The sequence below is a fragment of the Scyliorhinus canicula genome, chromosome 7, assembly GCF_902713615.1.
Source record: "Scyliorhinus canicula chromosome 7, sScyCan1.1, whole genome shotgun sequence".
NCBI lineage: Eukaryota > Metazoa > Chordata > Chondrichthyes > Carcharhiniformes > Scyliorhinidae > Scyliorhinus > Scyliorhinus canicula.
In genome coordinates, this window is record NC_052152.1 from 179227177 (window position 1) to 179243087 (window position 15911).

A 15911-nucleotide genomic window follows, 5' to 3' on the forward strand; every position below is an offset into this window, starting at 1 on the left:
GTCGAGCGAGGGAACCGTGGTTTACCAAAGAAGTGGAATCTCTTGTTAAGAGGAAGAAGGAGGCCTATGTGAAGATGAGGCGTGAAGTTTCAGTTGGAGCGCTTGATAGTTACAAGGAAGCGAGGAAGGATCTAAAGAGAGAGCTGAGACGAGCAAGGAGGGGACATGAGAAGTCTTTGGCAGGTAGGATCAAGGAAAACCCAAAAGCTTTCTATAGGTATGTCAGGAATAAAAGAATGACTAGGGTAAGAGTAGGGCCAGTCAAGGACAGTGGTGGGAAGTTGTATGTGGAGGCTGAGGAGATAAGCGAGATACTAAATGAATACTTTTCGTCAGTATTCACTCAAGAAAAAGATAATATTGTGGAGGAGAATGCTGAGACCCAGGCTATTAGAATAGATGGCATTGAGGTGCGTAGGGAAGAAGTGTTGGCAATTCTGGACAAGGTGAAAATAGATAAGTCCCCGGGGCCGGATGGGATTTATCCTAGGATTCTCTGGGAAGCCAGGGAAGAGATTGCTGAGCCTTTGGCTTTGATTTTTAGGTCATCATTGGCTACAGGAATAGTGCCAGAGGACTGTAGGATAGCAAATGTGGTCCCTTTGTTCAAGAAGGGTAGTAGAGATAACCCCGGTAACTATAGGCCGGTGAGCCTAACGTCTGTGGTGGGTAAAGTCTTGGAGAGGATTATAAAAGATACGATTTATAATCATCTAGATAGGAATAATATAATTAGGGACAGTCAGCATGGTTTTGTGAAGGGTAGGTCATGCCTCACAAACCTTATCGAGTTCTTTGAGAAGGTGACTGAACAGGTAGACGAGGGTAGAGCAGTTGATGTGGTGTATATGGATTTCAGTAAAGCGTTTGATAAGGTTCCCCACGGTCGGCTATTGCAGAAAATACGGAGGCTGGGGATTGAGGGTGATTTAGAGATGTGGATCAGAAATTGGCTAGTTGAAAGAAGACAGAGAGTGGTAGTTGATGGGAAATGTTCAGAATGGAGTTCAATTATGAGTGGCGTACCACAAGGATCTGTTCTGGGGCCGTTGCTGTTTGTCATTTTTATAAATGACCTAGAGGAGGGCGCAGAAGGATGGGTGAGTAAATTTGCAGACGACACTAAAGTCGGTGGAGTTGTAGACAGTGCGGAAGGATGTTGCAGGTTACAGAGGGACATAGATAAGCTGCAGAGCTGGGCTGAGAGGTGGCAAATGGAGTTTAATGTGGATAAGTGTGAGGTGATTCACTTTGGAAAGAATAACAGAAATGCGGAATATTTGGCTAATGGTAAAATTCTTGGTAGTGTGGATGAGCAGAGGGACCTCGGTGTCCATGTACATAGATCCCTGAAAGTTGCCACCCAGGTTGATAGGGTTGTGAAGAAGGCCTATGGTGTGTTGGCCTTTATTGGTAGAGGGATTGAGTTCCGGAGCCATGAGGTCATGTTGCAGTTGTACAAAACTCTAGTACGGCCGCATTTGGAGTATTGCGCACAGTTCTGGTCGCCTCATTATAGGAAGGACGTGGAAGCTTTGGAACGGGTGCAGAGGAGATTTACCAGGATGTTGCCTGATATGGAGGGAAAATCTTATGAGGAAAGGCTGATGGACTTGAGGTTGTTTTCGTTAGAGAGAAGAAGGTTAAGAGGTGACTTAATAGAGGCATACAAAATGATCAGAGGGTTAGATAGGGTGGACAGCGAGAGCCTTCTCCCGCGGATGGAGGTGGCTAGCACGATGGGACATAGCCTTAAATTGAGGGGTAATAGATATAGGACAGAGGTCAGAGGTGGGTTTTTTACGCAAAGAGTGGTGAGGCCGTGGAATGCCCTACCTGCAACAGTAGTGAACACGCCAACATTGAGGGCATTTAAAAATTTATTGGATAAGCATATGGATGATAAGGGCATAGTGTAGGTTAGATGGCCTTTAGATTTTTTCCATGTCGGTGCAACATCGAGGGCCGAAGGGCCTGTACTGCGCTGTATCGTTCTATGTTCTATGTTCTAAGACACAGCGGGGCAAGATCAAAAATGATAAAATCTTGAGGTGGAGGATCGAGCTCTCCACCTACAATTACGAGATTTTGTATCGCCCAGTGAGCTCAACGAGCCCTCCGATGCCCTATACCGAGGTACATGTGCCAGCGCACAAGTGGACCGACTCTGGGCTCTACACGACACTCTCTGTCACCCAGGGGTCACCCGTTTTTTCACTTCATAAAGGCCCATAATCTGCCCTGCGCCATCGAGGAAGTCAGGGCTATCACCAGAGACTGCAAGGTCTGCGCGGAGTGCAAACCGCACTTCTACCAGCCAGACCAAGCGTACCTTGTGAAGGCCTCCCGCCCCTTTGAACGCCTCAGCGTGGATTTCAAAGGGCCCCTCCCCTCCACCGACCGAAATACGTACTTCCTTAACGTGGTGGACGAAGACTCCAGATCCCCCTTTGCCGTCCCATGCCCCGATATGACGTCTGCCACAGTCATCAAAGCACTCAACAACATCTTCGCCATGTTCGGTTTCCCCGCCTACATCCACAGCGACCGGGGAACCTCCTTTATGAGTGACGAGCTGTGTCAGTACCTGCTCATCAAGGGCGTTGCCTCGAGCAGAACGACCAGCTACAACCCCCGGGGAAATGGGCAGGTGGAGAGGGAGAACGGGATGGTCTGGAAGGCCATCCAGCTGGCCCTACAGTCCAAAGATCTCCTGGTCTCCTGCTAGCAGGAGGTGCTCCCTAACGCCCTTCCCTCCATCTGATCACTACTTTGCACTGCGACAATGTAACCCCCCATGAACACCCCCTTGCCTCTCTCAGGAAGTCCACGACAAGGGTTTCGCTCCCACCGTGGCTGGCAACTCCAGGACCCATACTCCGCAAGCACGTGCGGCTCCACAAGGTGGACCCATTGGTCGAGAGGGTATACCTACTCCATGCAAACCCGCAGTATGCCTACGTGGCGTACCCTGACGGCCGCCAAGACGCAGTCTCCCTCAGGGACCTGGCACCAGCTGGTTGCCCAACCCCACCCCCCCCCCCCCATCTGCCCAGGCGCCACCCTTCCTCCCCCCAGCGCACCTCACCACAGCCCCCGCTCCAGGACGATCCGTCCTCCCCTTGGTCCCACCCGGGGATGAAGATGAGGTCTACACGCTCCCGGAGCCACCGGCGACCGAGCCGGCGCCTGCATCGCCACTGGGACTGCGGCGCTCACAACGGAGGATCAAGGCACCCGACCGACTGGATTTGTGACTTTCCCCAAAATGTACATTTTAAAATGCTCACATACATGGAACTAGTTTTTCCACCACCCCTGCTGGACTTTTTGTTTTAAACAGGGGGTGAATGTGGTAGTCACCACTGTTTGTATATATTATGTATATGAGATGTAATACGGTACGGCTCCTGTACTACAGGTACTGGGGTAGATCCCTGCCTGCTGGCTCCACCCAGTAGGCGGAGTATAAATGTGTGCGCTTATCGAGCTGCAGCCATTTCGGCAGCAACTGTAGGAAGCTACACACCTCTGCTTAATAAAGCCTCGATTACTCTCTACTTTTATCTCGTCGTAATTGATAGTGCATCAATCACGTCTAAAAGGAAAGTGCGATCCACAAACCTCTCCGTCTCGCAGTTGCATCACTGTGCCTCCAGCCAATGCTCAAACTCCGAAACCCGGCTCTCAAGCTGATCAAACCAGTGGAACTTCCTGAAAATGTGGACATCCAGACTGCAAGGAGCATCGAGCAATTCCCACATACTGCAGGCCATGCAAAACACGGGACTGAGATGACCGTCATACTTTTAGTTAAAAACTCTTAATTTTCTAATTGGCATAAATTGAAGTAAGTTATTCTTTTTTAAAGCTAGAACTCTTACTTTTCCTTAATATAGCTTTAAATTAGAGAACAACTTACTCACTACTGATCAATCAGCTCTCTCCGTTGTAGACTCTATTCATGCAGCAGAGCAAGATCACTTTCTGAAGATTAAAATACTAGAAAGCAAGAAAACCAAAAGAACACCTCTTTCCCCTGGGTACCGAATTTCCAAAATACACACACTCACTCTGGCTATGTTTCACTCAGGATGTCTTCTCTCCCAACTTCTCGTGCATGAAGGCATAGGTTCTTCACTTGAGGCCATTGTTTAAAGTTCCGGCTGGTATGACCCTGTTCTCCTTGGAAACACTTGTAGAAATTCACTGGCTTTCGGTAGAGTCTTCGCTGTACAACTAACAAATGTTTTTTTAAAATAAATTTTGAGTACCCAATTCATTTTTTCCAATTAAGGGGCAATTTAGTGTCGCCAATCCACCTACCCTGCACAAACACGGGGAGAATGTGCAAACTCCACACGGACAGTGACCCAGAGCCCGGATCGAACCTGGGACCTTGGCGCTGTGAGACAACAGTGTTGACCACTGCACCACCGTGCTGCCCCCTAAATGACAAATGTTGACAAATTTCAACTCTGTAAAACAGTGTTCAATTCTTTGATGGAATCCAACAGATAGAACAAGGGTGAAAGATAACCACTCTCTCCAACAGCTAGAATATTTCTTCATATCCAGCAGTTACTCAAAAGGAGGAGGGTCTCATTGTCTTTTTTAATCAAGGTAATTAGTTTTTAATGTCCTGACGACCGATTGCGGATTGATCCATCCTCCATCTTGACGAGATAGGTAGCTGTTCATGCCTCCAGGCGATGCCATGGTCTCTGTTGGGGTCTCTGTGGACTTATTACCTCCAAGGAATGCAATGTGACTTCATAGATGCAGATTAGAAGGCACTTCAAGCCAGTGTCCATTTTAAACACCAAAAAAGTGTATTTTTTAGAAATGAAGGTTCTATAATATTATATCCAACTGAGGTAATTGTAAATTATTATTCCTTACAGCACATCTTTGTAACACCTCATAGGGGCTGAAACGGGACCTGCAGCACATTTCATTATAAGATGTCAAAAAGCAATAATTAGAAAATAAACACATACACACTTGTTCAGCCTTTTAATCTAATTGAATCAGCTATGTGCATTGTAGTTTTGGAATCCAGATAATCCTAAACTGAGTTAGATATGGGGAGCATGCTGACACATTGTTTTTTTTATTTTCAGATAGTAGTTACAAACAAAACAAATCCTCATTGGAAAAGATTATTCTTGAATTAGATTTCTGACTTTCGCTTTTTTAAGGTCAGGCATAGACAATGATATTGGTTTTAGAACTCAGTCCCTATTCCCTCATTTAAATTTTGATTAGGAGGGGTCTAAAGGATCTTGTTTTCTTTCTATTACCATTAGCACCCAGGTTGCACCAATAGCCAGATTGTTGGTTACTTGTGGGGCAGGGACATTGTGAAGCTCCCATTGGCTCTGCCACAGACTGATCAACAGAATTGCTCTTATGATGTAAATTTTCCTAACTCTAGGGTTGGTCCGTTCTCAGGCTTAAACTCTTCACTGTCCACCTCAAACCAATGAATTGAATTGTTCAACCCCCGATACCTTTATAATCTGATTGCGAGGATGTTAATAGGTTGTAACTGGATTTTAAACCTTGGTATCGTGTCGGAACTCGCTTCCTGCACCTCACCTTCAGTGGACTTTGTCTTTACACTGCCAGGTTTGCTGAGGTTTAAAACTAGAGCTTGCTCATTTGATTCACCGCTGGACACCTCCACGTGGATTTCACTGGAATACTCCGTGTGGCTACCACAAGTGATGTCTGTTTTCGGGCATGTACCTAGCCCTTTTCTCTTGAGAATGGACTTTCCTCCAACAACCTGTTCCATGTGTTCTGAAACATTACTGCCCCCTGGTGGCTGTCCAGCTCCCGCTGTACTCACATGTGGCTCTTCAAGTAAGTGAAGCATCTCCCTCATCTTGTTTGCCTGCTTCGGAATCTCCCTGGTCCCCATGAAAATGTCTGTTAACCTGAAAGCTTACTCCCTTAATTTTGTCTAAACTCCATGTGGCTGTTTTAACTTCCTCAGGTTCTACTTTAACTACTTCAAGGCCTGGTCCTGGCCTCATTTAACTCGGTTGGTTTCTCCGTTGCTTCTTCAAGCCTCACAAGTTCTATCTTTCCCTGGGGGGGGGGGGGGGGGGTGGCACGCTCTGGACCTTTCTCTGCTTTCTGCACCTCTGCAGGCTTTCCCCAGCCATTTCAGCCTCTCTGGACTGTCCTTGACTTTTTGGAGGTATAATCCTCCAACCTGCAAGGTCATTCCTGAACAAATAGTCTACTCCTTGCATGGGCAAACGTGGAATCACACCCACGGTATACAATACGAACTGACTTCTGTTAGCAGTTTCTCACCAGTGACATCTCTCCATTCTCTCGTATGAGTCCCTTAATTAACACACTAGAATTTACTCAGTTTTTGGTGGGAATTCTTTAATCTCTCCCACTAGCAATGTTGGCAAGAAGTGTCTTGGAGAGTACTGATCTCCTCTTCTGGTTCTCTTGACCAGTTTGGGATCATTTTCCCCTCAAATAAAAATTCTGCTCGGGTACACTGGCCGTCAGCCACACCTGAAAATAAACTAACCACTTGATGGCCACGGATACAGGCTTGGGCACAACACTGCTTCGGTAAATGTTCTGCTTTCCCCATATGAGAATGGTTTCCTACCAGTTTGCCATTGTGTTTTTTCCTTTCAAAAGTTGGGGACAGTTCTGCCCTTCTTTCATGGTTTCCGTTTTTGCTCCAATCCATCTTGGCTTCCTTCATCCCTCTTGTCTGTGAGAATTAGCAGATCCCAGTTTACTTTGGGTTAATGGACAGATATCATTAAGTTTAGCAGGGGAAATTCGGAATTTAGAAGTTACAAAAGGGAACACTCTGCTATCTTGGATAGCAAAACTCAGTACAATGGCTTTTCTCAACCAATTGCCTGAAGATTCAATTCTCACAATGTCCTCACTACTCAGAGGTGGTAAAGTTCTTGATGCTCTATCATAGAATTGCTTTTGTTTTGCTTTAATGTTTTGCATTTCCTGCAGTACCACTGCTTTCTCCTCTTCTTTGGCAAGTATGGAAGTGTGGTACGCAACCTTCTATTCATGAGTAACTCTGGTGATCTACCATGTGACAATGGTGACACTCAATAGTGCAAGATATGGGATCAGACTGGCTGTCCATTGCTTTCTGTAATGATTGTTTTACAATATGTACACTTTTTTCATTAAGATCTTTAGGATCCATGCCTATACGAGCATCACGATTTCTTTTGTTTCGCACATACCATGGAATTTACTCCATTGGCAGGTTCTTCTATCTTTTTGATAACTTGTGGTTTTGTATCTGATACAGGCGTTAGGGTAGAAATGAGATTGAGATGCAGACCTACATCTTCAGCAATTTCACTACTAATAGTTTATATCGGTGCTGTAGATAATAATGCATCTTCAAATTGTAGCTCATCGGCTAATGCTAGTGCACTAAAATCAGTGAATTTGCTGATAATGTTCTCAGAATCATTGGAGTGTTGATCCAATCCTTTTTGGATGTTATATACCAACTGCATTCGATCTAATTCGTCACAGGACTAATCACCTAATAATGAATCCAAGCCCTTGGAAACAATACAGAATGGACGGAATAAACTGTGCTCTTCACCACCACACTCAGGTCACAAGCACCATAACATTTAATGCTTGAACCATTGTAATCTCTGAGATATTTTGTGATTTCTTCTAATCGGCTGAATTTTTAGATTTTTAAAATCAGTTATTCAGATTAAATTGACTTTGGCACCAGTGTCTAACTTAAATTGGACCACTGTACCGTTCACTTCAAGTGGTAGCAGCCATTTGTCCTCATCAACCACATTTATTTTAAATGGAGCATCAGTTTGCATTTTATTATGTGCTGGGGAATTTTTTGGTGTATCCAAAAGATTATTCATTTCTGTTATTACTCCAACAAACAATGATGTTTCATCACTGGAGACTGTGTCTTCCACTATGCTGACTGATCTGGGGTTTGCTTAGAATAACAATTCTGAGCAAAGTGATTTTTTTCTTTGCTTCTGGAACAAAACTTGCCAAACGCTGGACACATCTTTTACACAGAAATACTTCGTCCTCATCTTTAACCTGTTTGCTGGTGTGTGAAGAGCTGTAGGAACTTTCCCACCTTTTTTCAGAAGTTTCCTGCCTTTTTGGAAAAAGGGTGGCAACCGCAGTGCTTTCCTCAAAGAAGACGCCACCATTACTGAGAAACATTTTAGAATGCTGTGTGGTTGGCTCGTGAGCCTGACAAAACTTTTTAAAAATAAATTTAGAGTACCCAATTCATTTGTTCCAATTAAGAGGCAATTTAGTGTGGCCAATCCACCTGCCCTGCACATCTTTGGGTTGTGGGGTGAAACCCACGCAAAAACAGGGAGAATGTGCAAACTCCACATGGACAGTAACCCAGAGCCAGGAATGAGCCTGGGACCTCGGCACCGAGACACCAGTGCTAACCACTGCACCACCGTGCTGTCGAGCCCGACAAATCTCGACCGTTTGTTCCAAGGACAGCTCCGATTCCCTCAGCTCATTTCCATTCACACCAAGCACAATTTGGTCCCGAATCACAGAAAAATTACAAGTTTTAGCTTTTAACTTTAAACCAGTGATGAAATGATCTATGGACTCTTCTGTAAATGTAATCTAAACACATAGCGTTCATAAATTTAATTCTTTTGGCAGCACTGTGGTGCAGTGGTTAGCACTACTGCCTCGCAGCGCCGAGGTCCCAAGTTCGATCCCGGCCCTGGGTCACTGTCCTTGTGGAGTTTGCACATTCGGGCGGAGGATGGAGTGCCTCCCCCCGACCCCGCCCCTGTTAATCACTGGCTAGTGAAAGGTATTGATGGATGAAAGTGAATGGAGGATTTATATTTTTGTCAGGAGGTTTTGAGCCCTTCCCTGTACTGCTCCTCAGCTTTCAGGCAGTGTGACATGGGGGTCTCTGATGGAGAGGTGGGGGCTGACCCATTATTCCCGTGGTGTGGGAGGAGGATGCCCCTCCTTGTTTATATAAATCAGTAGGGTCATCAAAAAGGAAAACATCAGAAGGCTAGAGAGAGCTTTTACCCAAAGTAGTGTGCAAGACTTTGTATTGTTATATCAAGACACTGGTAGGTCAGGATTGCAATATTGGATGCAGTTCTGGTACAACCTTACAGAAAGTATAATAGAGCCATGGAAAAATTTAAATGATGATTAACTGGGATTACGCCAGAAATGAGAGGTCTTACTGAAGAGCATGTGGTCAGTCAAATGGGGCTGTTTTTATGTGGAACAGGAAATGTTAAGGTGAACCCAATAGAAATAATCACACATTAGACAATATGAGAAGAATATTGAAAAATATTTCTAATAGTTGATCAATTTGTATCAACAGTTCTAGATTATCACCAGAAAATTGAAGGAGGAATTGCAAGATATTTTTCACTTAAAGGATTATTAGAATATGAAATGGTTTGTGTTATAACCTTCCTGGATCCTATTGGCTGGGGACTATTGGTTATCCCATATTGTATTACTGGGTGCATCAACTTAATAGAATAGCAGAAGTTAACTCAGGGACAAATTAAAAGGGGCCGCCCATGTTAGGAGCACAGCCCAAAAAGAACAAAGAGGAACGGAAACTTAAATAAACCTCAAATCAAAATGTGGTTACCAACATAATGGGCGAGATTCTCCCAAAACGGGAGAAATCGTAAAGCTGGCGTAAAACCTGGGCGGGTTTTACGGCAGCGCGCCCCTTCCCGACCGGGGACCGATTCTGGTCCCCGGTCGGGGCTAGCAGCCCGACGCCGTAGGCTCCGGCAAGACGGGCTTAACGAAAATCGTTAAGCCCGCTTGCCGGAGTTAGCGCCGGCTGACGCGTCATATGACGTCAGCCGCGGATGCGCAGTTTGGAAGACTCCAACCCGCGCATGCGCGGGTGACGTCATCGCGTTTTTGCGCGAAACCCGCGCATGCGCGGGCCGGGTTGCCCCTCAGCCGCCCCGCGAATGGATACTGCGGGCCGGCGGAAGGACAAGTAGTGCGCGGGGGCCCGCTGCCCGCGATCGGTGCCCACCGATCGCGGGCCCATGGCACCCTTGGTTCGGCCGTGCCAATCGGTGCCATGGTTATTAATAGCGAGTTTGTGACGCCGTTTTTACGAACGGCAAGACCAGGTCTGTTTGCCGTTCGTAAAAACGGCGGAAAGGGCTGGGACTTCGGCCCATCTAACAGCTGAGAATCGCTCCCGGCCGTAAAAAAACGGCGGCAGCGATTCGGGTCGGGACTTCGGCGGGGAGGGGGGAGAATAGCGGGAGGGCGGCAAAAATGTCGGGAAGGCCCTCCCGCTATTCTCCCACCTGTCGTGGGGGGCGGAGAATTTCGCCCAATATGTTTTAGTTTATTGACAAGTCAACAAAATAAAAAGAGTCAGCAACATGCAAAAACAACTTACGAAAAACAGTAATACGCCAAAAGCATTTACAAGATACAAAAACCACCAGCTCTCAAACTAGCAGAGACACACAACCGCCCCCTGTCCCCAATGATAGCCCCACAATGGACGAAATGTGCCCAACCAACAGCACACACCACCGGAAAAGGACACACCAGTGTAGGGTACAGTTTCAGAATGGGGGGGCAGGCAATGTTCAATCAAAAACTGTTCCATTAAACAGGCCACCAGCTACAAAGACAGCATACGGTCACTTCTTCCCACCCAGCGGTAGCCACATATCGTTGGAAAGGTGCCCCAAAGCGCGGCCCAGAACACCAGAAAAGGACACACCGATACAGGGTATGGCAGAAGAGAGGGGGAGAGAGAGAAAGAGAGAGAGAGAGATCTCACTTTACAAAAACAAATACAGAGTAACCGCAAGAAACCCAACAAACAAATACAAGTCAAGGCTGCCAGCGCTCAAGCCAGTGCACGCTCCCCTCCTCCCATAGCCCCATATGGGCAGCACAGTAGCACAATGGTTAGCACTGTTGTTTCACAGCGCCAGGGTCCCAGGTTCGATTCCCGCTTGGTCACTGTCTGTGAGGAGTTTGCACATTCTCCCATGTGTGCGTGGGTTTCCTCCGGGTGCTCCGGTTTCCTCCCACAAGTCCCGAAAGACGTGCTGTGAGGTGAATTGGACATTCTGAATTTTCCCTCTGTGTACCCAAATAGGCGCTGGAGTGTGGCGACTAGGGGATTTTCACAGTGACTTCATTGCAGTGTTAATGTAAACCTGCTTGTGACAATATAAAGATTATTATGTTGGTGAAGAGGCACCCACAAGCAGCTCAGTTCACCGGGAAGGGACAGGCAGAGCACGGTTCAGGAGAGAGCCCTCCCCCTCACTAGCACCAGGAAGGGAGCCCTCAACCCCTAGTGCACAGAAGCAGGAGAGTCGCAACTGGCGAGCACCCAGCACTAAGCCCAAAATAACAAATGACAACAAAAATACAATAATAACCATACAATCCCCCAACAATAAAATACAACCAACATCAATGCAAACAATACACATAGTCAATTGGGCCACCGCTCTACTGCTCTCACATTCCCAGCATCCAGTCTCCAGACACCATCCAGTCTAAAACTGCAAAAACTAATCCATTCCACTCCACTTTCAGCCCGACAGCAGGCCAACCAAAATCCGTTCCTCGCTCCACTCCAAGCCAATAAGCAGAAAGGCAGCCAGTGGCAAGTACGAGTCCCAGGCGTGGTAACTGCAGGCAAGCACCCTCCTCTCTTTCTCCCCTGTAAGAAACTGGCAGCAGCAACAGGCTCCCCTTTCCCACCATTCAACCAGTCGTAGCACAGTTCCTCCTCCCTGTAGTCCAGGCTTCAAAGTCCAGAAAAGGCAGCCAGCACACCAGGTCCAGAGGCAGCAGGAGTTTAGAGACAGATTCCCCTCCTGCACCTCAGAACATGAGCTACTCAGGTGGAGCATGAGTTCCCCCAATGAGGGGGCAGGAAAATCATTTGCAGTTTCACCTGCATAAATAGAGCTGGCCAGTGTGGTACCAGCTAGTGTAGGAAGCAGTGTTGAACTACTGCTGCTGTGTGTGTGTATATATATTATTGTAAATAAAGTTATTTTCTTTTTGACTCTACAAACTCGTGCTGGATTCTTTGTGGCCCTCACAAAAGTTTGTCACAAGTAGTCATTGAGTGCAAAGGCAAGGGACACAATACTAAATATTTGCAATTCAATCAAGGAAAAACTGCATTCATGTGAAAGATTCATGGCATCCGGGTCATACACAAACTGGACATTCAGGGAATGATATCTCTTTACATTAAAAATGTTGAGATTAACTGTTTGAGCTCAGTGTAATGTGTATGCTGCTATGACACCTTACACTTTATTGTTATGGCCGCAGCTGCTGTCAATACTGGAGAAGTCAGATCCCAGAGTGAAACCTGGATTGATGGATTCTAACTTTTTTTTTCGGAAGCATGGAGGGAAGTTACGGAACAAATTTATAAGCATCTGCTGATGAACTTCTAATACAAAGAATATTATAATGCTATAATGCACCAGACAAAAAAATGTTGAAAAGATCTCAAATGCAAAATAAAAATTCAAATTCCCACTATTCCTTTAGCCCAGCAATATCTTTACAGACACATAAGCCAGTGAAGAGTTACCACTAGCTTGACACAAGGGCTTCTCACTTGGGACTGGCACAACAACCAATTTTCTTTCTATGAAATCCAGACCATTCACTTGCTGCATCTCACCCAATTTGTATCCCTCCTTAAGACACCCAAAAACCACACTCTATCTCACTGGTTCTTCAAGCGCAGAGCGAACAGATTAGTTCCCTAAATTCAGTCTTCTAGTAGCACCTCCTATGAACTGATCAATTTACTACCCATAACTGATTCTTCAGTTAACTACTGTCCCACTAGCCTTGCAGTTTTTTCTTCTCAGAGAACTTAGTATTCCTATCTCCTCTGTCTGACAGACACTGAACCCCCTCTTTTTTTAAATAAATTTAGAGTACCCAATTAATTTGTCCAATTAAGAGGCAATTTAGCATGTTCAATCCACCCAGCTTGCACATTTTTGGGTTGTGGGGGCGAAACCCATGCAAGCATGGGGAGAATGTGCAAACTCCACACGGACAGTGACCCAGAGCCGGGATCGAACCTGGGACCTCGGCGCTGTGAGGCCGCAGTGCTAACCCACTGCGCCACCGTGCTGCCCAACCCCCTCTTCTAACTGTGTCACTGGATCATTGTCGCTAGGCAACAATTAAGTTTTTCTACTTCGAATTGTTTTCTAGAATCACTGAACTTTCAACCCCTTTTCACCCATCTCTAACCTCAGGGTTTGTAAGACCTAATTAAAAATGCATGTAGTCAAACAAACTCAAAAGACCTGAAACATTTTTAGTCACAGGTCTATCCAGACTCCCAGACACTACGGTTCATAAATAAAACCGGAAATGAAGCAAACCATTTTTACCTTTGAGACACAAATGTATATAGATACATCTACATAAAATTCAATTTAAAATTAAACATTTTTCACAATACCATGTCAAAAAAATTGAATGTTTCTGTCGCACCATTGACTTCTGGTAATGTCAAACTGTTTGAATTTGCAATTCTCTGAAAAGGTGTCAGTGACTTAGTGAATGCCCAGATAGCACTCTGGATGATGTTTCACAGATTCCCCATATCCTATTGCATAAAAATTGAATATGATTGATCCTTTCACAGGGCAGAAGAAGAAATGTACAGGCATTTGGCAAATGGGCAGCATGGTAGCATAGTGGTTAGCATAGTTGCTTCACAGTCCCAGGGTCTCCGGTTCGATTCCCGGCTTGAGTCACAGTCTCTGTGGAGTCTCCACGTTCTTCCTGTGTGCGCGTGGGTTTGCTCCGGTTTCCTCCCACAGTCCAAAGATGTGCAGGTTAGGTGGATTGGCTATTCTGGTTACAGGGATAATGGGGGATAGGGTGAAGGTGTGGGGCTTGAGAGGGTGCCCTCTCCAAGGGCCGGTGCAGACTCGATGGGCTGAATGACCTCCTTCTGCACTGTAAATTCTATGATTCTCAATTGATCATGACCACAAATCATCTTCTAGTAGCTTGTCACTGTTACCCTCTTTGTGAAGTGTTTCATGCAATCTGAGTGGCTGTAAATTCCTTCTGCAGGATAGTTTCTTATAGGCTGCATCCTCCTCAAATGCTGCCTCACTCCCCTTTCCTCCAGTCTCTAGTCTTGCTCCTCCTTCACCATTGAAATTGCAAAAAAGGAACGATCATTGAGAATCTACTACCTGGTGCACAACATCTGACTGTGAGCCGAGGCAAAAGTATCACACTAATCTCGTAAGAACAAAAGAAACAGGAGAAGGAGTCAGCCATACGGTCCTTCTTGCCTGCTCTGCTCCTATCTCATGGGCCCTCAAGTTGTCAGAGGCAAGTCCAATTCTATCTTGGTGCAAAGCAAAAGTGAAAGGCTTGAAAAGCAATCTCTCATTAAATTTAATTTTTGATTCTGGTGGGACGGTAGCAAAATGATGGGGTGGGCCTGGCTGGGTGAACAGGGCTCGGGGTAATGGTGATGGCGGACAGGAGGGGCTGGGGAGTGAGAGGCTCCTGGTCAGAATGGTGATGTGGAACGTGAGCAGGTTAGGGGGAACTGGTGAAGACAGCAAGATGTTTTGCGCACTGAAGAGTTTGAAGAGTTTAAAAACTGATGTGGTGAAGTTGTAGGAGACCCATTTGAGGGCGAGGGACCAGGTGAGGCTTAGGAAGGGGTGGGTGTACCCTCAAGATTTGGGGGCAGTGGAGGCGACATAGGGGAGAAGTGGGGGGCTCGATGGAGGCTCCGTTAAGGGGGAACCATAGGTTCGTCCCGGGGAACATTGATGGGGGATTTCAGGGTTGGCACAGAGCGGGCATCAGACAGCTGAGGGACCTGTTTATTGATGGGAGGTTTGCGAGCCTGGGGGAGTTGGAGGAGAAATTTGGGCTCCCCCCGGGAAACATGTTCAGGTATCTGCAGGTAAAGGCATTTGCTAGACGGCAGGTGGAGGGATTCCCTTCGCTTCCCGCGAGGGGGGTGAGTGACAGAGTGCTTTCGGGGGTCTGGGTCGGAGAGGTGAAGATATCTGATATCTACAAGGTTATGCAGGAGATGGAGGAGGCGTCAGTAGAGGAGCTGAAAACTAAGTGGGAGGGGGAACTGGGGGAACAGATCGAGGACGGGACATGGGCTGATGCCCTGGAGAGGGTTCATTCTTCCTCCTCATGTGCGCGGCTTAGCCTCATCCAATTCAAGGTGCTGCACCGGGTCCACATGACTGGGACGAGGATGAGTAGGTTCTTTGGGGGGAAGACAGGTGTGTCAGGTGCTCGGGGAGTCCAGCGAACCATGCCCATATGTTCTGGGCATGCCCGGCACTGGAGGAGTTCTGGAAGGGGGTGGCGAGGACGGTGTCAAGGGTGGTGGGATCCAGGGTCAAGCCAGGATGGGGACTCGCGATTTTTGGGGTTGGGGTGGAGCCGGGAGTGCAGGAGGCGAAAGGGGCCGGTGTGCTGGCCTTTGCGTCCCTAGTAGCCCGGCGAAGGATCTTGCTACAATGGAAGGATGCGAGGCCCCCAAGCGTGGAGACCTGGATCAATGACATGGCGGGTTTTATTAAGCTAGAGAAGGTCAAATTCGCCCTGAGAGGATCGGTACAAGGGTTCTTTAGGCGGTGGCAACCTTTCCTCGACTTTCTGGCTCAACGATAGGGTACTGGGACAGTAGCAGCAGCAACCCGGGGGGGAGGGGGGGAAGGGGGAGGGAAACTGGTAGGGGTGGGGGAGGGAAAGGGGTAGGGGTGGGGGAGGGAAAGGGGTAGGGGTGGGGGAGGGAAAGGGGTGGGGGTGGGGGAGGGAAGGGA